General features: G+C 36.2%; 1 non-coding gene and 1 pseudogene across 1 annotated transcript; one reads left to right on the forward strand and one right to left on the reverse strand.

The window, feature by feature from the left end:
* Positions 1 to 7,926: 7,926 nt before the first annotated feature.
* Positions 7,927 to 8,096, forward strand: LOC134364266 (U2 spliceosomal RNA; annotated as a pseudogene).
* Positions 8,097 to 10,751: 2,655 nt separating this feature from the next.
* LOC134364291 (U6 spliceosomal RNA) lies at positions 10,752 to 10,857 on the reverse strand. Its single transcript, XR_010021833.1, has one exon. It is a non-coding gene; the product is annotated as a U6 spliceosomal RNA (small nuclear RNA).
* Between the last annotated feature and the right edge of the window lie 16,500 nt (positions 10,858 to 27,357).

Genomic DNA, 27,357 nt, shown 5'->3' on the forward strand with positions numbered 1-27,357 from the left:
TTTCTGCCTGTGGGGTATAACCATTATATAAATATATATATATTAATGCAAGGTAGAGTTAAATCATAATTTAAAATTACTTTGGAGTTTAATTTTTTCAAAAATATTTTTGAAAGGTCACCCCTTAATGTAAATCGATATATTCACAAGAGATTCTTGGTTCAAATGAAGAAAATCTTCAATTATTGTTCTTTTATTCTAGAGAGAACAAGGATTTATATTTTCTTTTAATAAGATATTATTTGACAAAAAGAGAGTAAATGTTTCATATTTTTTAAAACTTCTAAAATCAAATTACTGACCTCATTAATAAGTTTTAATGACTCTGAATGCCTCTTATATTCACTGTTTAGTTTGTACCTGCAGAGTTGAATCACCTACTTAGCTCCTGGAAAATGCGATATCACAGACCTCTATATATGCAGTTCACATAGCCCACCACCAGAGAGCAATAAAGAAGTTTACTCTTGAAGCCATATAGTGAAAATAGAGTTTAAATAAAAACAGCATTTCACAGTATGCTTTTCTAACCAATGTTATATATAATGACTTAATGGATTATATATACATGGATTCTGAAAAGTCAGCAGCCTACCTCAGTGGTCAATTTCTATGACAAGAGGAAAGTAATTTGAGTGTAGAAAAATAGTATACTTACATCTTAAAATTCCACCTTTGCAGAATCTACTCACTCTTTAAAAATTGTAGGCATAATAGCTTTCTGTGACTCAATGACCAGACAACATTATCAAGAATAGGATTTATCTTCCTTTGATGCTCAAATGCACAGGAAAAATGCATATCTAGGATAATGGATAAACTCTGAGTGACATACAAAAATAAATAATTCTTCGAATGAAAAAAGCATAAAATCTAGAAGGGACTGTTTGCTTTGCACTACTGTGGATATATACATTAAGAGTCTAAGAAACATAAAAATAACTTTTAGTAAGTACTTCGAGGTAGAAGAGAATTAATATGGATGGGGAAGAAAGGAGAGATGGTTTTACAACATTTATTTATTACTTTATTTATTTTCATCTGTGGAACATAAGAAAACAGTGGCTTTCAGGCAGGTATCCCAATGAAACAAAGGAAGTGAGAACTTCACTGAAGCATGCCAGTGTTTGAACATCTTGTAGTAATACTGGAGAAATACAGCCAAATCATTTGAACAACAAATATCCTCCCTGAAAATAATCTAAAGACATCTGCTTTAATTAAGGTGTTAAGAATGTTGTTATATTTTCTTTAGATGGGTCAAATAAATAATAATGCCCAAATCTCATGGATACAGACTATTCTGATTCCTATAATTTAGAACATTCCTCTAGAAGAGAAAATATGGGTGATAATTTCCCCAGACTTCCTATTTAATGCATACTTTTTAGATAAAAAGCATCTCTACTCAAATATATTGCCACAGATTCTTTTACAGTTGATCTCAAATAGGGTAGTTGAAAGGAGTTCCTCTTTCCTTTCCAAATACATATTGAAGAATGGAGGTGGGTGTGAATTAAAGAAACTAACTGATTGGAGGATAGTAATCAATACTTGGTTTTTTTAAAGAAACTTCTATTTATTTATTTATTTATTTTTTATTTATTTATTTCCCTGCAGACTATGAGATTGAGGAGCTGGCTCTGCCTCGCCCCTTGGTAGGGTGGGGATGTCAACTCAGGAACCAGGTCCTGATCAGACAGTCACAGCACATGTTGGACCCTGGCAGCCCTTTCCTTAATAGGGTTAGCATGGCGCAAATATACCCAGACATTCGTTTGGTGACTGACTTGCCAATAAAAAGGTGACCCACAAATGCTTTTAAACTATATTGCCAAGACTAATCACATAGATGCACACACAGATCAAACATACTACTTACAAAAATTCAATGAGCTATTTTAAAGTAAGTAGTACAATTTTGCTTGAGTTACAGTAGTGACAAGAGAAGGACATAATAATTGTAAAATGGCAATTGATTGGTGGGTTCAGACTCCTAGAGGGGGAGAGCCAAGAGACTGAAGCTACGCAGCTGCAAACCGAGAAATGCCAAGGATGATGGCCACCTCTGGGAGCTGGAAGAGGTGAGGAGGGATTCTTCTCTTGAGGCTTCAAAGAAAACATGGTCCTCCCAACACCTTGATTTTGGACTTTCTGCCTCCAGAGCTGTGAGAGAATAAATTTTTATTGTTTTAAGTCTCCCGGTTTGTGATACTTGCCTAAGGGCATGCATCTTCCTGTGGCTCACAGTGTGTGTGATTCCTGAGATAGTATCTGTATTTTGACTGTGCACTGATTATTCCCAAATCACTAACAGACATGAAAATAAAAGCACAACTGAGACTAGAACCCAGGTCTTTTTACCCTCAGAGTAAAAAACAATTTAAAAATTTAATTCTCATTCATCAAATCAGTAGCTGTGCATAGTTTCAAGAGACATATTTACTAGAAGCTTATAATAATGTTAAGAATAATAAACACCAGCAATCCTTTACCTTACTTATCCCAACCCCCAGTCTTTCCAACCACAAAGATCCTCCTCTTAGAAAAAGAACAATTTCTTCTGTTATTTGAAATATCATACATAATAAACTACTAATCTTTATAAGGTTGTTTCTAATAAGGTTAGTATTTATCTGTTTTACAACTCTCTCTTTTTTACAACTCTCTCTCTCTCTCTCTTTCTTTCTCTCTCTCTTCTCTTTCCCAGTACAGGTGTAACAAAAATCATTGTTAAATCAATATTTAGTCTTTACTTTATCATGAAAATGTTTTTCATTGCTGAGTCACATGGTAAAATGTAACTACATTTATTTTTATACAACCTTTTGTTTTGCCAAGACTTGATAATCACATTTTTGTTTTCTGTCCTCTTACTTGTCCTTTTCAGTACCTATAATTAAAATAGTCTCACAACCTCTCTGATATAACTATCAAACTCTTCTCAATATGGTCAAACAGAACAAGAAGCAAAGTTTTTCAAAATAGTATATATATTTGAAAATGTTGCAATTCCACCTTCATATGCAATTTGTAGTTTGGCTAGATATGCAATTTTAAATTAAAAATTATTTTCCTTCTAAATTTTGAAGGAATTGCTCATTTTCTCTTGGTTTCCAGTGGTGATACTGAGAAATCCACTACCATTCTCACTGTTAATTCTTTCTTTTGTGTACAACAGACATTGACCCTCCCCAGCAGTCCAGAATCTTTTAGGATCTTTTTCTTCTTTCCTAAAGTTCTGACATTCCATAATGACATACACCCATATGGCTTTTTTTAACTCCTTGGGGATTGTACTTAGCCCTCGTTGGATTCCTTATCTCTGGAAATCCATGCATTTTATTTCTCCAGAATTTTCTTGTATTATGTCTCAGATAATTTCTCCCTAGCTTTTTTTTTTTTTTTTTTTTTTTCTGTTTTCTCTTTCTGGAATAGATGCATACCATTTGTATGTACTTCCGAGCTTGATGTTCTAATTTACTATTTGTTCTCCTATTTCCATCTCTCTTTTGTTGTTGTTCTACTTTCTGGGAGATTTCTTCAGTTATATATTCTATACCTCTTAATAATGTTTTATTTAATTATTTATGTCATAACTTTAAGATATATTTTTTGTTGCTTTTAAATATATGGCATTAGACTCATAGATACAGTATTATTTATTGAATCTTTCAAACAGCATTAATTACAGTATTTTCAATTTTATTTGCATTTTGCTTTGCTTATTTTTATTTTGCTTTCCCTTAAACTGTTTGTTTTTTGCTTATTTGCTTGTTTGCATCTATTATATTGGATGCTTCTGCAAAAGTGCTGTAAACTTGATCACCTGTCATTTTAAGATTAAATAATAGAAAGGCTGATTAGAAAATCTGTGAATGTGAATACACATTTTTACTACTTGTCAATATCTGGGCTGCAGAGTCGTGACCAGGTGGACACAGGGACATTTCATTGTGCTTATCCTATATCAGTAGATGCCTGGGACTGTGAGTTTTTCTGTAGAGGAATCAACCATTCATCTGCATAAAAATCATAAACTTCAGAGAACATACAGTGAGTTCATTATGCTGATTTTAACTCAAATGCTCTGTTTTTAGTAAATTATCTCACTCCCTCAGCATTTGTTATTCTCAGTCGTTTGGATATTGGCCAGCCTAACTGGAGTGAGATATCTCAATGTGGTCTTGATTTGCATTTCCAAAATGCTTAGTGTTGTTGAGCATTTTTCATGTGTCTGTTGGCCATTCGTATATCTTCCTTTGACAAATGCCTATTCAGCTCCTTTGCCCATTTTTGAATTGGGTTACTTGTTTTTTTGCTGTTAAGTTGTTTGAGTTCCTTGTATTAATCCTTTGTCAGATGCATATTTTGCAAATATTTTCTCCACTCTTGATTGTCCTTTCACTCTGTTAATTGTTTCTTTTGCTGTGCAGAAGTTTTTTAGTTTGATATAATCCCATTTGTTTGATTTTCCTTTGATTGCCTATGCTTTGGGGGTGTAAAGTAAGGCAAATCATAACTACAGCCAAAATTTTTTTGTTTTTTTAGTTATTATTTTAGTTATACTAAGTTTCCATTTATATTGTCAGAACTAGGGCTCAGACCCTCCAAACCCACTGTACAGACTGGGATACCAGACCCCTCACATGCCAGGCTCAGTCCCCAGACCCCTTGGTAATTGGGAAAGATTCCAGGAGCTGTTGGCAGATAACGTGAGCTCAGTCCTCAGCCATTTTTTCTATTCACCTAGAATCCTCCAGAGCAACCATCCTGGTGTCTGCACCAAGGGGGCAATGAAGAATGAAGGAACAGATATGGGGAGAATGTGGTTTTAACTGTCCCCACAGTATGAATGCAATAACCTGCTATTGAATAAAATCTGCCTCTGAGTCTTCATCTCATTGTGGCAAAAATGACCCCAGTTCCTCATCTTGCTTCTCCCTGCCCTGCACCATGTGACTTCACACAGCCTCCCTCCCATTCTGACTCTGGGTGGGGCATGGGACCTGCCTTGGGGTCTTCCTCTTGCTATTCTGCCCATCCACAGGAGGACACAGTCAGGCTAGCCTGCTGGAGGATGTGGGACCTGGGAGAGCCACGTGTCCCAGTCATGTGAGTGAGACCAGCCTGGAGCAGAAGGACCATCCAGCTGAGCTGAGCCAAAATCACTAACCCTTAGATTCCCAATAGCCATCTTCCTTTAATCTATTTGCTGACTGAACATCTCCAAAAAATGTCCACAAATTCACCAGAGGGAGCCTCTTTATCCAGGTGTCCTAAAGCTGATTCCACAGCTGCCTCCACCTCCCTCAACCCACCCAAGGATTTCTGGGCCTTGCTCCTTAGGGGTTTCAACCTCAGGGACAGGAGCAGACCTATTTACCTAGACACTTCAACCATCTTGGTTCTACACCACTCGACACAGTGGAGAGAGTATATTGTAACATCATAACCCGTAAGACCCAGACTTTGCAGACGATCCTGGCAGTGGTCCAAAGAAGGGATGCAGCGACACATGCCTGTAGTCCCAGCTACTTGGAAGGCTGAGGCTGGTGGATCGCTTGAGCCCAGGAGATCTGGGCTGTAGTGTGCTATGCTGATTGGGTGTCCGCACTAAGTTCAGCATCAATATGGTGACCTCCTGGAAGTGGGAGACTACCAGGTTGCCTAAGGAGGGGTGACAAATCCATGGGGAGCAAAGCAACAAGATGGTGCCCCATGAGAGGACGTTCTCCACAGATCGGAGACTGACCTGCCAAGCATTGGAGAGGAAAAGGACGTCCAATTCATCCTGGCAAGGGAGTCCCTAATAAGGGAGACACATCCCAGTAAGGGAATCACAGGTGGCTTTCCATTAGCAATTACACACCTGCGGCAGGTCAAAGTTAGGTCTTTTCAACCCTGGAGATTTTTTTTCCTTCTCTGTACTTTGAAAGTATGGATAATTCGTTAACAAAAGAGGAGACAGAACATACTTTACAACTCCAATGTCTCCTTAAAGCAACAGGCTGTAAGTAACTGAATGGCAGCTTGTAAAACTATTAGTGGATATTCAACAACCATGTCCTTGATACCTCAAGGAAGGGAGCCTTAACATAAAAATTTGGGAACAAATTGATCACTGATTAATTATGCAATGGGTCTCGTTAAGGCTTCCCACCTAACAACTAGGAATCTATGTCAAGTCGCTCTGAGACCTATCCAAGACCTTAACATAAACTAAGACATGTTTATGTCACCAAAAAAGGATAAAACTTAGTCTTTGCCAGTGACTAAGAAAACTTGAAATTGGACAATCTAAAGTAAAAGAAGTTAATATTTCTTTACAGTGTTGGTATTGTTTGAGCATGTTTTTCTTTCTTATCTGCACAATGCTTATCTCCTCTCTTAAAAGCAGTGGTTCTTTTCTTAACTGCATGTGCTACTCTTTTCCTCTGAAGACGCTAGAGTTTTATGAAGAAAAGCAGCCATGGCACCAACCAGACCCCTTTTGGGTCTACTGCTCTTCTCCTAAAAACCTCAAGAGTCAGATGGTTTCATCTCTGATTGGTGGATCAGCTCTTGAGCCCGGTAACCCGTTTCAGAAACAAAAACTAGACTAAAATCTACATGTTTAATTAGATGGTCTCAAATTTTCTGACATCCACCTGGTTATCTTAAACAGACTTCTAAATTCTCTTCTAGTCTCATCTATGTATTTCTTCACAAAATCCTATAGTAGAATTCTATGCTATATTCTTAAAAAAAAAAATCTTCTCTGCATCTTCTTGAAAAGGCTTGCATATTTTGCTTTACAATGTAAATTTGTTATGTTGCTTTCTTTAAGGCAGGGTGAGGCCTCACCAATAAGTCTTTTTGAAAAAACACAATCTAAACCTGACTGTCCTTTTCACTAGTGAGCTTTTTTTAACATCTTGAACAAAACCTATAAGATCCTTGTTTGTTCTTGTTGTTTATGTCTGCATATATGCGTGTGTAAGCTGTATGTTATGTCTATATGTTCATGTCTGTATCTGTAATCATTTTATGTGCAAGGTACCAAAATTAAATTAATTAATTTATTAATTATTATGTGCTCATTAAATAAATAAGTATACTTTAAAGTTCACATGACTTAAATCTTCTAAAGTTTTGATAAATATATTTTCAAAATTCGATTCAAACTTTTGACCTAAATTTGTCTCTAGGTCAATATGTCTCTTTGTTATCTCAGCTCTGCCTCCTGGCCATGCCACGAGAAAATATCTTTAATATATATATATATATATGGCCCTGTGTCTAAACCTGGGACCTGAAATGGCTAGTGAAAAGAAACTTATGCCAAATATCGCATAGGCCCTAGTTAGCATTAACTGATAAGGGTATAGATCTAATACACCAAGTTTTTGGCTGGGAAACCATAAATATGCATTTGGTAAATATAGCTAAAACTCAAACTGGGCTTTGTATAATTTGCCGTGATAAATGGACGCCTATTCACTAACCTGAATGTATAAAAGTGTTCTTCTCAGCACACATCATTGCCTAGCTTTACTAATCAAACAGGATTACTAAAGTTCTTTTCACTTAAATGCTCTTGATGCAAACTTGTAAAAGGTTTTCTTTGTCCCTTGGATAACTGGTTTAAAAAACTTATTTCATGATAAGTTCTTGTGCTCTCTGCCTTTAAAACCCTTTGTCACTTTGGTTTTATTTTTTGTAGTAATTTGTGATCTTATTCAACTAAATGTTTTAAGACTTTTGTTATTTAACAAAACTTTCCAAAACCAAATTCTAAAAGCTCAACATTTTAACTTTAACTTTGAGGAATTCCAAGGGCCCTGGAGTTTCTCAAAAGATATATAATAGATGTATCAAAACTAATTGTCTTATTTAATAAATTAGACTATATGGGAAAGCATTGTCAGTACTGAAGGTGTTATTATCGCTTCTCGGCCTTTTGGCTAAGATCAAGTGTAGTATCTGTTCTTATCAGTACTGAAGGTGTTATGGATATGTGTCCCAAAATCTCGTAAGGTTCTTAAATATCTGTGTCTTGATATAAATGCTACTGGTCATAATCTCAGTTTAATTATAATTTTAAAATATGTCTTCAAATATTTCATGAAAAAACTCTGATAAGTACAGTTTCCCAACAAACTTTGAGTTCATAGCTTTAAACCGAAGTTCCAAAATACTAAATAAAGAAACTGATGGGTTTGTGAAATTGTTCACAAAAGTCAAAACAACAAAAGTTAATTAGTGAACCAATTTAAAAAAATTATGGGTTTTTACAATTTTCTTATTTTAAAACACTACTGGTTCTCCTAATGTTTTCCAAATGTAAGAAAACTCTCTCTCCCTCTTAAGCTATCTATAACTAACATCAGTTTGGTAAAATGTCATTTAAAACAGAGATAAAAGCATTTGTTTTCTCCCTATTTGATCCCCCCAAATTTAATAATTTTAAGTACCTTATGATTATTATGGCAATATGGCTATTGTTATAAGTTCAATGAAAATTAACTCTCTCTTTATAGCAGGATATAATTTAAAACTTTGGATGTAAGATAGCATGTCTCACTTCCAAGTTGCTGATCACTCTTTCATGTTGCCGAAATTTGGCTTAAACTGCTGCTTCATCTTGCTGTTCATCTTTCCCCCCAACATGGGACAGATTACTGAGAGAATGTGAGCCGAGATGCTTCTTTCTATCATCACCTGGGAACGAGCCTTCACAACACTGAGAGATTTATACAAAGAAAAGTAAGACCTTTTCAACCTAGATATTGATCATTAATGCTTTTATGAGGAATGCCTGATCATAAAGGGGGAAATAACATCTTCTCTACAAAAGCAGTTCTCTAAATTTTCCTGGCCTTAAAGAAGGTGTTTGTAACTTGGATGAGACATCCTGTTCTTAAACAAAGGACTTGTAATTGATCAAAAATTTTACATAAGACTAGACACAATAATGTCCCGGACAGGTGAACTAATAATAACAAACTCTCTGGACTCAGAATCAGCTATTATGTGGAGCAGAATCCCTTTCCAGCATTTCAACAATTGGTAATTACACCAAATTCACAGCACCTGGAGTGATGCTGCTGCAGCGGCCCTGAGAGACAATGACATCATCAGTCCTCACCTGAAGTAAACTGAAAGGACTTGCCATGCTAAATGATACCAACTTTGCTTTACATGCTTTTGTCTTAACTGTGCCAACCTGATCTATAGCTTTTTCTTTTTCTTTTAAATAAATAAAACAGGGGCGATGTGGAATATACTATAAAGCAAATGTACTTCGCAGGGCCTGGTTTTCCAAAGCCTTGCAGTTTCAAATATTGACCTTGCAGAGGACTGGAAATTTTCCTCAGGCTATAAAGTCTCTGGTGTAAGATAAAGATTTGTGGCACAGCAAGCTTGCTGGCTCAAGGACAGGCAGGTTACTGATTGACATGCATAGGTACTGGAAAATTGTTAGAAAGAGAAGGAATATTTGTTAAGATAAAGCTTTTTATTTTTTGATAGGACCATTTAATTGCCTTATTGGAATGTCATCTGGCTTGTTTCACTGAAAGTTACCAGCCTATATTGCTAAACTATAACCCTACCTATGTTCTCTTCCTGTAACTTCCTGGTCTGGAAAATAAATACAGAAAGAGAACCCCAATTCGGGGTTTATTTCCCAAGGAAGGAATGTCTCTCACTTGTGGGTTCCAGGGGAAGTTAACCACTTAGGGGCTTCTCACTGCTCAGAATAGACGGGCTTTGAGTAATCCTTTGCCATTCCGTCACCCAGGGGAAAAGGTGTGACAAATCCGTGGGGGACAAAGCAACAAAAAGCAACACTCAGCAGTAGCAGATTACAGGTCCGGTAGCTTATAGGTCTGGCAGTCGCAGTGGCTTTGCCAAGGGTCTCAGGAGCACTAGCAGCAGCCTCCAGTAGTGGCCTCCCCATGCCCCCCACATGGGGGGCATCCCAGGGCTGGGAGGTGCCATGGATCAGAGCTGTTAGTCTTTTATACTTAAGCCCACAACCGTGGACACCTGGTTGCCCATACACAACCTACATTAAGCAGTAACAAGGAACACCTGGGGACATATACAGCAAATGCTCGGCAAGACTCAACATCTGAGGGGTACTAACATTTTCCTATTTTTCCCAACAGGGGGTCACATTCATAAAGTCTATGCCCAGTCCTACTTCCTGAAGTGCTTCCCCTATGTTATCTTTTAGAAATTTTATAGTTTCAGGACATATATTTAATTCTTTCATTCATTTCGAGTTGATTTTGGTATATGGTAAAAGGTATGTGTCTAGTTTCATTCTTCTATATATGGATGTCCAATTTTCCTTATCTCTAACTGTATTTCTGAGTTATTTCCTTAATGCTTTCCCTAAGGATTACAATTAGCATCTTAATTTATACCAGTATATGAAAACTTTGTTCCTATGTAGATTTGCTCCTTCATTCCCCTCTGTTTTTATTGTCATAAATATTTCATCTTTATCCATTATATACTCATAAACATAGATTTATAATTTTGTCTTTTAAATAGGAGAGGAGAAAAAATATTTTACAAACAACAAAAAATTATCCTTTTAAAAATATTCTTACCTGTGTAGTTACTTTTATTGTTGCTCTTTATTTCTTCATATGAATTCAAGTTACTGTGTGGTGTCTTTTCATGTTCATCTTAAGGAATCTATTTAGTAGTTCTTGTAGGACCGGTCTGCTAGCCACAAATTCTTTTTGTTTTTGTATAAAAATACTGAAAGCTTTACAAATGTTATGACATTCTTGTGCAAGGACCATGTTAATCTTCTCTATATTATTCTATTTTAGGTACACATACTGCTGAAGTGAGCATTTAATATCTGCTCTCATATGGTAAAAATTTAAAGCATTATAGATGATAAAATTATAGAGACAGACTTGTTATGTGTTTAGGGACAATTTCAAGAGAACATTTGGGCAATACTAATATTGATGCTCCAAGTCAATGTTACAGTGCTTTAGCAAGATAAATAGATGAACCTCAAGTCATGTAGCAAGACAAATAGCAAGATAAATAGATAAACATCAAGTAAGCAAGATAAATAGATCTTCAAGTTATGACTTATTTTTCTAACAAATAAGATTAAGCTTAATTATAAATTGTCACATTTCTGTTGGCTTTGTTCAGCTAAAAAGAGATCATCTTTTAACAGCATAAGTGAAAAGAAAAAATGGTAACCTTTACATTAATTTCTGAACAAAAAATACAAGAACTTTCAAAAATAAAAAACCCATTACAGAGCTGTGTGTTTCCTGTGAAAATTAAATCTGACTCCACTGTTAAAAATTCATACATATTTTGAAAATTATATGTGCATAAGTTATTCCAGCATTTTACATGGTTTCAGTGTACACAGAACTTCCTCTACCACCCCCTTTCATTCTTCTCAATAATTGGATTAGTTTTTTGTTTGTTTGTTTGTTTTTTGTCCCTTATTATATTTAGGTATGTTTAGGCCTCCTCTTCTGAACTAATTTCCTGGTGACATATAAGTAAGGTATAGATGCCAACTCTGGCTCCAGAGGACGTTGAGGTTCAGGTATACTGGACTAGGAATAGCCTAGCATCACCCCGTTTCTGAAGAATCTTTGTGGAACTGATGAGCTTTTGAAGACTTTCAAGAGACATGTGACACAACTGAACACTCTGGTTGGGGGGAAGATGCATTTTATTTTCATCTGTTTATTTTTTTTTATCATTTGTCCAAATAATACATGCTCTTGGTACAAAATTCAAAAGTAACAGTGGTGAGTGAAAAGTAATTCTTTTACACTTTTTGATTTCAGCCACCTATTTCCCCTCTTAGAGTCAGTAATTGTTATTAACTTTTTATGTATCTATCAGGGATAGTTCAGGCATATAGGAGCATGTACCACATAGAGGATACCTTCTTTTATTAGGGTAAAGTTGTGTGTTTGTGTGTGTGCATTTCTGAATTGAAGTCTGCAGGAATCTAAAGTCTGTTGTTAAAATGAGAGTTAAGAGAGAAAAGGCATTTGGGGAAAGGATGGTGTGTTGTGAGGTTCTAAACTATATAAATCTGTACATTCATGAATGTGCTGAAATCTGGGCTGGGTCTCCGTAGGCTTAGGGCACAGCAGTCATACTGCTCTCTGTCTTTAATATCATCCTGGGGATTCCCTTCACCTCTCTCCTGGGTTGAATCTCTTGTTTTCTGTGTACCTCATTTTTCTCATTTTTAATTTGCTACCTTATATTTGTAGAGCACATACTATGGTTGCTTCCTGAGAAAGAGCATATGGGAAACATATTTTGTGAGATTGTGCATATCTGCAATATTTTTATTCTCTCCATCAGTTTGATTAATAGTTTGAGTGTGCATAGAATTCTAGGTTAGATATCATTTTCCTTCAAATATTGAACATATGAGTTCATCAACCTAGCTTCCAGTATTGCTGTTGAAAATTCTGAAGCAATTCTGATTCTTAATACTCTACATATGTTTCTCTAGTATTTATTTCCCTTTTTGTGTGTGTGTGAGCAATTAGAACCATATCTTTGTTCCAAAGCGTTGTTCTTAACTTCACAATTATATGCTTAATTTAATCTATTATCTTGGGTGCTTGGTGGATCCTCTATATAGAGAAATTTACATCCTTTGTCTTGAGAAGACTGCTTTCATGAGGCCTCCTTTCACCTTTTCTCTACTCTGTGCTTCTGGAACTTATTATTCAGGTATTTCATCTCTTGAGTGGGCTTTCCAATTTTTTATTTTCTTTTCATCTATTTGTCTTTTTGTTCTATTCTTGATATATTTCCCAAACTAATCTCCCTCACCTTCTTTTCTTTTTCCCCTGTTTCTTCTCTAATGTGTTTTAATGTTTTTATGAAGAAGACCAAGGGTTGAAATACGGATACATAGAAGCACTAGTGTTTCAATCAAGGGGCTGGAAATTGTAATACATATTCATCTTGATTTCTTTAAATTCCATGAAAAGTGCATAGTACAAGCACATACAGATTCTCAATAAGTAAATGGCTGTGGTGTAAATAAACAGATAAATAAGTAATTAAAACTAGACTCCAGTTCCAATTTATATTTCTTTCCTACTTCATTATTGGCATGGTGTGCCCTCTGTTGTTCTCTGTTTCTAACTAGTCAGACTACATTTTCCTCTCTGTCATTGACAGCTCTCACATTATTTGATTCTAACGATATAATTAATCCATATTTTTAGCTAAATGCACACTCTTTAATCCCTGTGACTATTCCCAATCACAAACATGACTACATCTTACATATGTACACACATACACACACACACACACACACACAGACACACACACAAGCGTACTTCAAAAAGTTCATGGAATGATTAGTATTTGTTCTATTTTTCCCAAACTGAAAGACCCTTCTGTATATATTACATTTATGTGTGTATGTGTAGTTTTTAATTAACTAAAAGATTTAAATTATCTTATATGCTAAACTTACTATAAAGGTAAAGAGTAACTAGTAATATTGGATAAGTAAAAGAATTGAGCTCTTCAGTACTTGAAAGAGCACTAAAAATCCATCCCAGTTTATTATTGTTATTTTTTTTTGTTAGACTTTAACTATTTGTCTTTGGCAAATAAACCAGAAAAAGCAGCAGTACTGCATTTGGTAAACTGAATTCTTTGACTAAGTTTCAAAATGATTTCTTATGTCATGTAAGTTACAAAGTTTCCATATTGGTTCATTGAAATGTGAGGTAATTTCATACAGTACTAGTCATTTAGCACAGGTCATGTAAAGAATTTTCTTGGGACATGGAACAGTGCAAAAAATGTTTAAATCTCTTGATACTGATTCAAGGGAAGGTATCAAGCCTTATACAAAAATTTCATGTTTAAAAATAGTTTTAAAGTAATTCTTCCAAATTGTAGACTTCTATATCTTTAAATCAAACAACAGCCAGGTTTTTTAAAAATCTTTGACTCGGTTTGCCAATCCACTAGTTAAGAAACATGCTTTTCATTCTTTTTAAATGAAATCAGCCTTGTCTGCACTGATTTCATCATCTCCATTGAAAATGTTTATTGCCAAATGCGAAAGAAGAGTACAAATCAGAAACACGGATATATCTTCTGACATTATTCATGTAAAAGCTGGTTCTCAAGTTGTCATTACATTTACCACATGAAAATTAGAAATTATTTGGAGACCCATAGCTATTTTTAGACCTAAGATATTTAGACAACTGTAGATAGAGTTTGATTATCAGACTGACTAAATATGCTGTAATTATATATAAATTAGGATAATTTTTGCTCCATGAACTAAAGTTATTAATCTACATAGGCCAAGTATCCAGGATATCATCATTCTCCAAAATTATACAAGGGTTTTTCTCAGCCAAGTATGTGAAAAGTGATGCTTGAAAATTAAGGTCAAGGATTGGTTGGACAATGTTCATATTTTTATGATTGTTTCCATGTTTCTTCTGGTCTGTGAAAGGCTAACCTTTCCACAAAACCTTGTGTTTCCCCAATCATTAGCACTCGTCACACTTGAAATTATTAGTTAGATGTCTATTTTCTCCAATAAATGATAGGCTCATTGGGCCAGGGTTCTCTGCTGTCTTATTCTCTTCTGTATGTCTAATGCTACCATATCAGGTTTCAATAAATATATGTTAAATGAATGAATAATGAATGAACAAATAAATAAGAGAGAACCTAACTTATCAAGCTAATTGAATTATGGAATGGAAGTCAGAAGGTTTTACTCAATCCTGTGTTTTACAAAATTTTTACATGACTATAGTTTATTTAACTTTAATATGCAAAAGTTATAGGCACAGAGTTAATAAGTAGTAAATAATGATGATATGGGTAGATTTCAAGTCACCTGAGTCCTAGGGAGAGTGAAGAACCAAAAACAGACAAAAGAAGCCAAGGTAATTCAAGTTCTGCACTGTAAGTATTTGAGAAACAGGGATTAAGCATTCATTAGTATACTGCATTGATATGATTTCTATGTTAATTAGCATCATAATTCATTCAAATTAACTATGAGATGCAAACCTCTCAAAATAGTTGCTATATTAATCAAACAAAGAATTAAACTGAATTTGAATTTGTTTTTCTAGTACATCAAAACTTTGTGGTTAATTAAAGATAAGATTGACATTTCAAATAACCTTTTGGGGTTCTTTTAGTATTGAAAATTTTTGCTAATTTTGCATTTTTGTTCTTCTTAAATCAATTCTATAATGTTTTCTTTTCATATATTAAGGATATTTTGTTTATCAAAAAAAAGGAATGTTTCCCTGTAGGCATGCAAACATGACTAGAATACTAGAATAGCATTGCTTTAGATAGAATCTAAAAAATGCCCTGATGTGCAACAGCAAAGACCAATGATTCATGAAATTGCTCAGTGTTGGGCATATTTCTTCTCAAAGAACTAATAGTTTATTCAAGACATTTTTATTTAAACTTTGAAATAAAAATATAAACTCTACTGAGTTTGTCAGCATTTACATTAAAATGAATTTCTAACTCATGGGAAAAGTGTTAATTACGTGTATCTAGAAGTTTGGAAATAGCAGCACCTTATGGCGAATGATTCAAATGTTTCTCTCCCCACCTTCGTTAGAATAAAGGAGTAAACACAGGGGAAGGAAGGAAGAAGAAAAGGAAGGAAGGGAGGGAAGGAGGGAGGGAGGGAGGGAGGGAGGAAGGAAAAAGACATGAGGACCTCTGTCCTAATATCAACTAAACTATTAACCTATCTGCATCTGTACCTGTGTACTCAGTGTCTCTCCTCTAGATGGAAGAAGTGCCCGTTTCCTACCAAAGGCTCATTACTCACTTGGTGCTTAGGGTCCCATCCCAGGTCAACACTCAGACTTCACATTTGAAAATATCTTCCTTTATCCTACATCATCCATCTCTTCCTCTATACTCTACTAGTTTCCAAAATATATAAGCATGCTGTAGTATCTCTCATTGCATTTTTTTTTAATCATACTCTAATGTCCCATTTAAAAAAAATACCTTTAACTTAAAATCTCTATCCACACATACAAAAAAAAAACGGGTGCGGTGGGGGAGGGGAAGAAGACATAAGAACTACAATTCCTTGAAGCTGATACGACAATCAAACAGAAAGGACATTGTTGGCTGGGAGCGGGGAGAGGGAGGAGGGAGGGGGTTTCAGTAAAGGGCCACAATATTCAACCACATTGTATATTGATAAAATAAAATTAAGAAAATAAAAATAAAAATAAATAAATAAATAAAATCTCTATCCAGATACTGTTCCATTTCTCTTCTAACAACCACTGCAAGATTCATAAACACATTTTCATATCTCCTTAGATGAGATTTTTCTTCAGTATCCAGGGTAATAACCTCTCAATTACTTTCTATCATGTCTCATTTTAATTTGCTTTATTTTTGCCTATCACAATCCAAACTTAATGTATTTTTTAAAATTTCTTAATCTAATCTTTCTCCTCTAAGTAGCACATAGGCTCTTTGAGGCAGATCCCTTTAACTCTCTTGTTCATCATTGTATCTCAAGCTCCTAGATGTGCTCAGAACAGAGTAGTTTCTCAATAGATATTTACTGAGTGAATGAAAGTGACTTTACCAACAGTTCCTTTGGAAAAATCAACAGTGCCTATACCCTAGAATTAGAGGTCAGCCCCAAGTAATGGTGCAAACAAGGTGAGAAACTTTATTGTCACCTTACATTTCTTTATCCTTCCTTCTTTCTTTCTTCCAGACACCTAACACCCTTCCACCTTTCCACTATAATATTCTACCCGGTATTTTGCCCTTTAAACAGACCCCCTATTCTATAAAGTCATCACTCATTTCAATAATCCCTCAATTCAAGTAGTACATCTACCGTAGATGAGTGGTAAGAATCCGGCTATTTAATTTAATTCATTCATATTAAGGTGAAAATTAAGATTTGTATTTTTTTTACCTGCCTGCTTTCACCAAGTTGGTCTCAAATCTTTCAAACGAGCAGTTATATGGTAGCTGTGTTTGGTAGGAATCAGGTTTTATATGATTCTCAAAACATCTTCACTAATTCCAGAAGATATCTGTTTAACTGCTCCCCAAATGACTTTTATCACTTTTTCCACTGTCATGTATATTGGTCCTGAGCAGAGCAGACATAATTTTATAAAATTATGTTCATCATCTGTATCCTTCCAAACCTTCTTCTTTTGTTGCTTTTCTTATCTCTGTTGATAAGACCATTACCTGCCTTTATCATATATGACCATCATTATACGGCCTTATTGCTCAAGGCACATAAGGATTATCAACTTCCTTCATCCCTACATATTTAGTCACCAAATGTTGTCATTTTTACCTGCAAAATGACCTAAAGTTCATCAGTTCATCTTCTTAGTTATAATTCTTATTTGTTCCATCTTAGTCTAGGGCTTTTTACCCTGCCTCTAGGATAAGCTCTCCTCCACACAACCTCTTGTCCACACAGCTAATGTGATCTTGATTTTAGATTTTAGATGCAAATTTTCAGGCCATTCCCACTGATAACAGAAAAACAAATCCTTCAGGATCTAGGTGGATCTTGCCTTTCTTCCCAAAGTAAAGCCTCAACTATTCCAAATATAGCACATGGACACCTATAACTAAAACATGAATTTTATTGAGCATTTGCTCCATTTCAGGTGGCATTCTAAATATTTCACATGAATAATCTCATTTATTTCTTACAATAACACACTGAGAAAAAGTACTATCATTATAATCAATTTAAAGATGAATAAAGTGAGGTCTACAGAATTAAAGTAACTACCCCATGCTACTGAAGGGGGATCAGGATATATGAGTAGTGCCTTGTTTCCTAAATAAATAAATAAATAAAAGACCATGCTATTGCTCATCTTCATCATCATCGCACCATTGCTGTGTAAAGAAACCGAGGCTCAGAAAAAATGGAAAATCCAGTAAGAGTTTTGGGCAGCCCCAAACACAGGCTGGTCTTAATCCACAATGTTTCTCCTTTACAGTTCCTGGCCTTGGAGTATCTCATCTCTAGAATAAGATGGATAGTCCCACAAACATTCAACCTTCCAACATATTCTTGAGCACTGACTGCAATTAGAGCGCTTTATTAAACACCTTGGGCTATACATGACAATGTTCAAAAAAGAAAAACGTTACAGGATGCTGGCTACTTCATTCCTTCCAAATGCCATCAATCAACGGTTTAATGTCAACTTGTGAGAACATCAAATCTACACAATTTTTTTTGAACTATGAGAAGAAAACATTAATTTTTATGAAGTAAAGCATGTGATTAAACCATTAAATTTATCCCAGTTGGAACTACGAGAAAGATTTGAAATGAACCGAAATCTCCATACCACAGTGCATTAATGCAGTCATCCCAAGGGCCAATCAACAATTGGGAATGCTTCAACAGCTCAAGTGCACCCATGGGTGCTTACTTAGACTGCATGTATGTTCAGAAATGGCTTCTGTTTTGAATGAAGATCAAAAGAGTTACTGAAAGTCAGTGGAATATTGTTATTATAACTCAGACTTGGCAAATACTTTAATATCTAACACAAATTACAACTCTGAAATTCTTTTAATTTTTTTTCCTCCAAGGCACAAAGTGTCAGAAAATATTTCAGACATTCCTTATGCTGAAAGAAAAGTAAACACAGCTGAATGTATCTGTACGTTAGAAAATCAGCATCCAGATTTTTCGTAGTCATTGATCACAGTCCATGTAATTCCAAATAAACAATAATAAAATAGTGTCTATAGTTCTAACACAAGATCTACATGAATCATCGGTTAATTTTGAAAGTACATTTATTGCCAGTAGCTATGAAACATAAAAAGCCTTTGGCACAATAGATAAATATATACTTTTATGTTATCTAAATGTTCTCTATCTTGGTAGAAAGACAAGTTTAGCTAGCAATAATTGGTATGTACACGGACATTCATTCTGTAAATATCTGGGCTCTGATAGTCAAAGTGTGTAACTGAGAAGAGCAGGGTCCAGTCCAGACAATGGAATGCTGTCCCTGAATAAACTGGGGAAGACAAACGTGAGCATGGCAGTTCTTTTATTGCATTGTGCTTTATTTACCTTTATGCACTACATATCAATAAAGCCGCAGGTGTCTGATCTCCCACTAGGCTGTTCTCCAATCACTAGAGAATCTATTTCTTCTGCTTTTCAGTTTCTACATAACATTATTCAAGAGATGAACCAATTTCACTTTTATCAAATACGAAGTAATTTAATATGGACCATTTGAATAATTCTTTCTGAAAGATATATCTGTTATGACAAATTTGTTACTTGGAGTTTTATGGTCTGATAAATGATAATCTAAACAGTTATTAATCTTTGTAAAATTGTCAAAGACAAGGTCTAGCTGTATCAGACAGAAACCTTCTTTGCTTCCAATAATTCTCCTATTAAAGGCCCAAACATAATCATGCCAATTCCAGAGGGAGAACACATGAACAGAGCATTCTGTTCCAAATAGTATTCCTGATGGGAACATGCAAGAATAGAAGGAGAAAATTCTCCACTGGAAGGAAAAGGCAAATAGCAAAAGTAATGAGCTTTAATGATAGAGACAGAGAGCAGCTCTCTTCAAAGATGATATAAACAATTACTTGTATACGACATTGATGGAATATAATTCAGAATAAAACACTCAAGAAAAGTCGTTATTACTGTATAATTGTTGTTGTCAGTAATAATAAAAAAGCCACCTTTTTCAAACTAAAATCTTGGAACACCTATTTACTAATACTGACAGCATTTTGGGTTTTAATGGGTTTTTACTATCAAAGTGTTATTAAATTAATGTGATCAAAAACAATCAGAGCTGAGTCCACACTGAAATGCACTAGGTTAAATGTGAGGTGTGTTGTCAAGACACTTTCATTGTGAATGATAGGAGATCTGATGGTTTCTAATGTCACCACATTCATGGTCCAGGACAATTCCATCAAGCAGGATGCTTTCTCTTTCACAGCTCCAAATTTCCATGATTTGACACATTCCAAGATAAATGAGGTCATGTGGAAAACCATCACCACCATAACCAACATTACTTTTCTTCTATATCCTTTCATACCCAACTCAAGCATAAGCCTCGTGAGGGCAGGAACAAGGACTACTTTGTTTCTGTTCACTGTTCCAGCTCCATTGCTTGATACAGTGCCTGGTGCATGGAAGGTGGGGAATATGGGCTTGTTGAATGAAAAAATGAATGAATAAACACTATTGCAAGCTGTTAACAACTGTTTCTTTAAAATATTTCTCATATTTTTCAATAAAATAAAAATAGAGAATTGACAGGTCTTTAATAAACATTTATTCCCATCTTCTGCTCAAATGGAAATCTTCATAATCACAGCCACAGCAAGCTCTTATGTGTCCATGCTATGCCAAGAGCTGTGCATACAGAACTTGTAATGCCAGCAGTGATGTAGATATGATTATTTTTCTTTTACAAATGATAAAATGAGGCTTATAGAGTTCAAAACACATGTGAATGGCCCACAGCTAGAAAGTGGTAAAGCCAAGATTGTAATTAATGTTGGAAAAGCTCATGAATCAAGTCAAATTAAGTTTGGCTAACAGTAACAGAAAAGTTCATAACAAAAGTGACTTAAACCCAAGGCTGGTATGGCAGCTGTGCTCTATAAAGTTCTTAGGAACCCAGGCTCCTTTCCCCTCACTGTTCTAACATAAGCAGATTGTGGCCTTCATCTCAGATTCTAAGGAAATATCTCTCTTCCAGGGAGCAAGACAGAGAGAGAATCAAAGAGTAGTAGGGAATACATAACCACTGCCTCTTAAGGAAAGCTTCTGAAAACTAACACATTGCTTACACCTCACTGACCAGAATGTAGTCACTGTGATGGGTATAACTGTGTCTTCCTAAATTCATAAGTTGAGGTCCTAACCTCAAAACTTCAGAATGTACCTTATTTTGAAATAGGACATCACAGATGTAATTTATTAAGGTTAGATGAGTTCATACTAGACTAGGATAGGCTAATCCAGTATGAGTGGTGTCCTTTTCAAAGGAATGCCATGTGAAGAGACAAACATGCACATAAAGAGAATGCCTGTGAAGACTGGAGTTTTGCTGCCACAAGCCAAGAAACTACCAGAAGCCAGGAGAGAGTCCTGGAACAGCTCCTTCCCTAGCACTCAGAGGGATCATGGCCCTGTTGACACCTTGATCACAGACTTCTAGGCTCCAGAACTGTAAGATAATAAATTCCTGTTGTTTAAGCCACTGAGTTCATGGTAGTTTGTTAGGGCAGCCTTAGCAAACCATTATAGTAAACTTTAAACTGATTTGGGAAAAAAACTACCTTTGTGGCTCTACTTCAAGCTAAAACCTTAATCAAAGAGCAAAGTTTTTATTACAGGACAATAAGCAGTCTCTGCCAAACTATGCTACACTGTGAGAGGTGGTCTTGATATTCAGTAATTCATTGAATCTGTCATTATCAATTGTAAAAGGTATATTAGTACAAGGGTACTTCAAAAAGTTTGTAGAAAAATAGACTTAAAAGATAATAAAAACCTTTCCATGAACTATTTGAAGAAACCTCATACGTTATATTTTGATCCACCTAAAAAGAAAAAAATGCTAGTGATAATTATCATTGGTCACCTACTCTAAGATACATTCTTATTTCAGAGATGTTAAATATAAAAAGGAAAGAGGTATCTTAGAATCAGTGAAATATAGTAAATGATCTATAAACAATTTAGTTATAATACTGAGCACAAAAGGGAAATTGTTTATATGAGCTATAATCCATTACTTTAAACTCTAGCTTGTATAAAACTTACAATGACTTGTCTTATTACAGGATTAGAAAAAGTATAAATAAATATGCCAATACAGGGGATATAAATATGCCAATACAGATGTTGATATAGTTATAAATATATAAAAATAAACCACTTCCTTGACTAACCTTGTTCAAAATAGTTCTAATATATTAGTAGAACGTAGTTTCAATGATATCATATATTCCCTTTACAACAAAGTAATATTTGGTGTAAGTTATGTTTATTCTAGAAAAAAGAATATTTTTTTGTGCTGATTGCATAAAAGAAATTTAATGCTACCTTTCCTTATCAAATAAAAAATAATAATACTGCTCTAATTGGAAATAATAAAAAGAGGGTCTAATAAGAGAGATTATAAAAACTGTGGAGTCATCAATGCAGTAATAATTAATATCCTTGTTAAAAAATTTTTGCTTTTATTTTCCATTTCTTTATGAAACTCAGTCCCATTTGCTTGAATTATTCTTCTCATTATATATTGGCTTCTTTAGAAATAACTAGGATTCTTTCTCTGTAGTCCCAAAGGAAAGTTTTAATTATGTGTTGCTATGACAAGTTGAATTATTAAGACACATATTACTATATAATTCTACAACTTTCTAATCTTAGAGGGTCTTATCAAGAAAGCCACTTTCTTTAGATGTAGCTGAGATCTAAAAATATGCAGAGCATCCATTTCACAGTTAGCAAGGAACAATGTGAGGATCAGCTAACATATTCAGCCAGGGCCAGAGGAAGGAAGCCAGGATCTCCCATGAAAGCTCTGGTGACTTTACATTTATGAGCTCATAGCTGTAGCTTATTCAGTAACTGACCTGTGAAACAGCACCAGTTATTAATATTAATATCAATAACTAGCATAGTATTTAGAGTATCTCCCAGTAGCTTACAGAGCATAATAAAAATAATTTGAGATTCAAGTGCATAATAAACACCTAAAACATCAGAAAAGATATTATCTAATACAAACAAGAAAATGTGAAGAATCTAAAGACTGCATTTGTGAAGCAAAGAGCTTGGCTTCTCTTAAAGATCATCCAATCTTGTGGCTCTAAGCCAAGCAGCCTATGACCAGACATTGGGGGTGAGGAAGTTTAGTGGTTATAGTAATTCCAACAAGCAGAGGGGAAGGGAAACAGTCCAAACATACATAGTAAAATGGAGGTGATAAGTGATGTATTCTAGTAATTTAAATTAATTTAAATCATTGTAAAACAAAAATGAAGATGGAACAAAAACAAGGACACTTGGAGGTAAAGACCAATGTAAGAACTCTAGATAGCAAGAGACCCATCTTCAGCAGAAATCTATTATATGAGAAAAAAAATTGAAATCATAAAATTATCATCAGGGTTTTTATCCTTAAGATTTTAAGAAATCAAGAAAAGTAAGAAGAATTCCCTTTTCCAACTTCTTTACAACCAAATTCAGTTTTTAAGATATTTAAAAAAGAACAAATTCAAAAGATGGCAGAATAGATGGTCCTCAGCATCACTCTCTCCCCCAAATCAACCAATTTACAACCATAGAAATGTAACAACAGCCAAGCTGGGGCTGCTGGAGCTCAGGGGAAGAGGAGGAGAGACCTACGAAGTTCATAAAGGCGGGAGAAACCACAATGAGAAAAAGAAAAAACTGCTCTGAGCATTTTGGGCCATGGCCACTTTAAGCCTGGAGCTGCTGAGCACATGGAGAGGGAGCCAGCAGAAGCCACAGCTGTGCCCTTTGGATGGAGTTGCTTGGAGATGGCAGGGGAGAAGAGGGCCTTGGTGGCCCCCAGGACAGCAAGACCACTAACAGTGCTCTCATGGACCCATGCAGGCGCAAAAAGCGAGAACAGCTGAAAAAAGGGAGCCATTTAGAGGCCAGTGAGTTATTGCAAGGGACTGGTGCACAGCCAGTCCCATGCGAAGTGTTTAGAACATGGGAGGTGGGGGAGACGGGCCCGCCAGGAGAACACTGGAACACAGCAAGGACAGCTGATCTGCCCCGCAAGCAGCGCAGGACCACTCAGAGAAGACTGGTCAGGCATGCAGAATTGCATGGGATGCAGTTTGATGAAAAAATGAAGGCCCAGATCAGAGTATTTACACAACCCAGGTGCACTGGGTCTTTAGAGAGCCAGAAGTGCCTATAAGGTCAACCATTAAACCCTGAACTGCACAAAAAGCCTTCCCTAGGGAAACAGCAGCAAAGCAGCAATTTAGCTCAACCACACAGCTCAAGTACTGGTTCCCACATGAAGTTCCCCTGTTTTAGAAGTAAACAAAGGACAAAAATTAGTTCCAGCCTATGCACACCACTAGTGCTTCGGAGCCACTAGGGGACCCGAGGTATGGAGCCAAGGACCACACCCCACTCCCACATCCAGGCACACCACCCCTGCATCAGGGCCCCACCTGGGGGCCTGGGGTCTGGATCTGGGGACCAGAACCCTGCTCACAACCAGGCACTCTGCCAGCATCTCGGGGCCCTGCTGGGGCCCACAGCATCAAGCGAGGGACCGGACTCTCTGCCCACACACAGGCACACTGCCAATACCAAGGAGAATGCCAAAAACATTATATCTACGTGGGTGGCTCACCACAGCCACCACGGTAACCTTGGCTACCACGAAAGTGGCTAGGTGTCACAACCACCACTCAGATGGTCCACCAGCCACTGGAGTGCATTGACACAAGGAGAGTCATCAGCACAGACCTCTCCACAAAGCCCATTCCAGAGTGACAGAAGAAGCATCTGCTCTACGATAATATTGGGGGACCTGAACACATCTCTCAGCATTGGTCAGATCATCTAGGCAACAAATCAACAGAGTAACCATTATTCTTTCAGAGGGACAGAAGAAATCTAGGGTTATCAGTGGTGGGAGGGGAGAGGGAAGGGGGATAGGGAGAAATTGGACTAGGAGCATAAAGAATAAGTACAATTTGTAACAATATACATACTAGTAATATTGATTTGATCAACATATGTCAACATTGAATCTCAACAATATGTATAATCAATTATGATTCAATAAAAAAAAAAAAAGAACAAATTCAGCAAAAAGTTCTGTTGCTACATGGCCTGTCAGGGAACCTCTTCCTACTTTCCAAGATGCCCAGTCTTAACTCCTTTTCCTTCAAAGATCATCCAGTGTCAGCTCTTTCTTGTGGTCTTTCCTGATTCCCATGAGCAAATCCACTCTCTCTCTCTCCAGCAAGTATTTAATTGTACTTATTGTCATGATCACTTACATGCTTGACTTACCAGCATTCTAGATGGGGGGTTGACTCCTTATGATAAGAAGGGCCAGACAGTAAATATTTTAAGCTTTGCAGGTAATTTAGTCTTTCTTCAAAGCTACTCAACTCTGCCATTTTGAGGTGTAGGCAACCACAGACAACATGAATGAGAGTGGCTGTGTTCCAGTTAAACTTTATTTATGGACACTGAAATTTGAACTTAATAAAATTTTCAGATGCCACATGTTATTTTCTTTTGAATTTGTTTTCAACTATCTAAAAACCTAAAAATCCTTCTCAGCTTGCTAGCCATGCAAAGTTTGGTTTCAGACCAGATCTAGTCAACAGGCCAAGGCCTGACAACCTGTGTTCTAGATTGTAACTTTTGTAAGGTGGGGAAACTTGTAAACTCACCTTTATCTTCTCTACAGTACCCAGTGTACTGCCTTGCATTTAGTCGGTGCTCCCTAAGTATTTCTCAAAGTGAGTACAGTGCTGGCATTATAGGGATAATTTGCAGTGAGAAAAAAAAATAAGCAAGTTCATCCTTTTGTCTATACCCTCATAGTGTCTTTAAGGAAGTCCTGCTATTGTTTTCTTTCATAGTGTTCTGTTCTTTTGCATTTAGTAGTCACCATAAAAGTTAATTATGTATTTATTTGTGGATTTTCTTTCATGTTTATTACTGCATTCATTTCTATTGCTGGTGAGATAAATTACCACAGTGGCTTACAGCAACACATATTTGTTGTCTCATGTTTTCCACGGGTCACTTGTCAGATGGGCTGGGTCTCTGTTTCTAGTGGCATAAAGCTGAAATCAAGGTGTCTGTGGGGCTGTGTTCTTTTATAAAACCTGAAGGGAAATTTTCTTCTGGGCTCATGGAAGCAGCTGGCAGCCCCATAGACACCCTGAGTTAAACATTTAGTGTTCAGTTGGTTAAGGAAAGCACAGATGTTTACTTCCAGAAGGCATGGATTCAAATAGATGATTTCACTGTCACTTATTAGCTGAGTAACCTTGAGTGAGCTTTACTTAGAATCTCTGTGCCACATTTTTTTTTTCCGTATGAAAAAGTGGAAATCAATATAACCTCCCTAAGAGATATACTGAGTACTAAATATGCATGTGTGCTGATACATTTACTGGATATTTCAGTGCTCATCTCACAGTAAGTTCTCATTTTATTACAGCCATTATAAATGTTAGCCATATTTTGAAGTCTTGGTGGTTAATGGAATTAACTTAAGTGGGAAGAAAAGAGAAGAGGAAAGGACGGAAGAGAAAAGAGAGGCGAGAAGGGGAGGGCAAGGGAAGAGGAGAAGAGAAGGGAAGGAAGAGGAGGGGGGAGCGAGAGAGAGCTCAGGGTGGAATATTGCCATCCTTGAATATTTAAGGAGCAAGTTATTAAAGAGAAGTAAGAATCTGTGGCTAAAGAAACGATGGAAATGGAGAAGAGCACAGTCTTGGAAACAAAACAGGAAGAGTTGACAGAGAGAGTGATGGACAGTTTCAAATGCAGAGACAGTATCATGTAATGCAAAAGCTGAAGTGGATCCAGCACATTACTGGATAAAGAGGTCAGTGGTGATGAGTAAGGAAGGGTCAGTGGAGTAGTGAGGAAGACACTCGATTATAGTAGACTGAAGAAAAAATGGAAGAGGAGAGAATGAGAAGGGGGACAATGGAGTGAGAAAGTACGGTCTGTTCTTTCCAGAAGCTTGAGTTTGAAGGATACAAGAGAGATGAGGCATTACCTTGGGCAAGGGGTTTTGGTCAGGAGGGTTGACATAAAGGGGCATTTTGGTCGTGTGTGTTTATTTTAATGTCCTTCACTTATTCCTTACCACAGCTATTTAAATACCCTCTTCCCATGACCCTATCCCTCCCAGTACACTCTCTCCAACATGCTCAGTGAAGAAGCTCTCCCACTTTGTGCAGAATGTAGGAATCATAAGATAAGAACCTTCTCAACTTCTCAGTATCCCTGTCTCCCGCATTTCAGCCCCTCAAAATGTCTTACCTTCTATCTTGCTGCCACAGTGGAAATGATTAACCCTCTTGTGCCAGGAAATTCCTACACGTGCTTTGAATATCTGCCTTACTTACCTTCTTACCTTCCTACCATGATCTTGAGTACTAATTGACTCCTTTGTACTTCAGTTCCTTTCATTGTGATATGCAAGCAAAGCCTCACTGTGTTATCATAGACTAAATAGGGTAAGTGTATATAAA

Source organism: Cynocephalus volans, chromosome 15, assembly GCF_027409185.1.
Source record: "Cynocephalus volans isolate mCynVol1 chromosome 15, mCynVol1.pri, whole genome shotgun sequence".
NCBI lineage: Eukaryota > Metazoa > Chordata > Mammalia > Dermoptera > Cynocephalidae > Cynocephalus > Cynocephalus volans.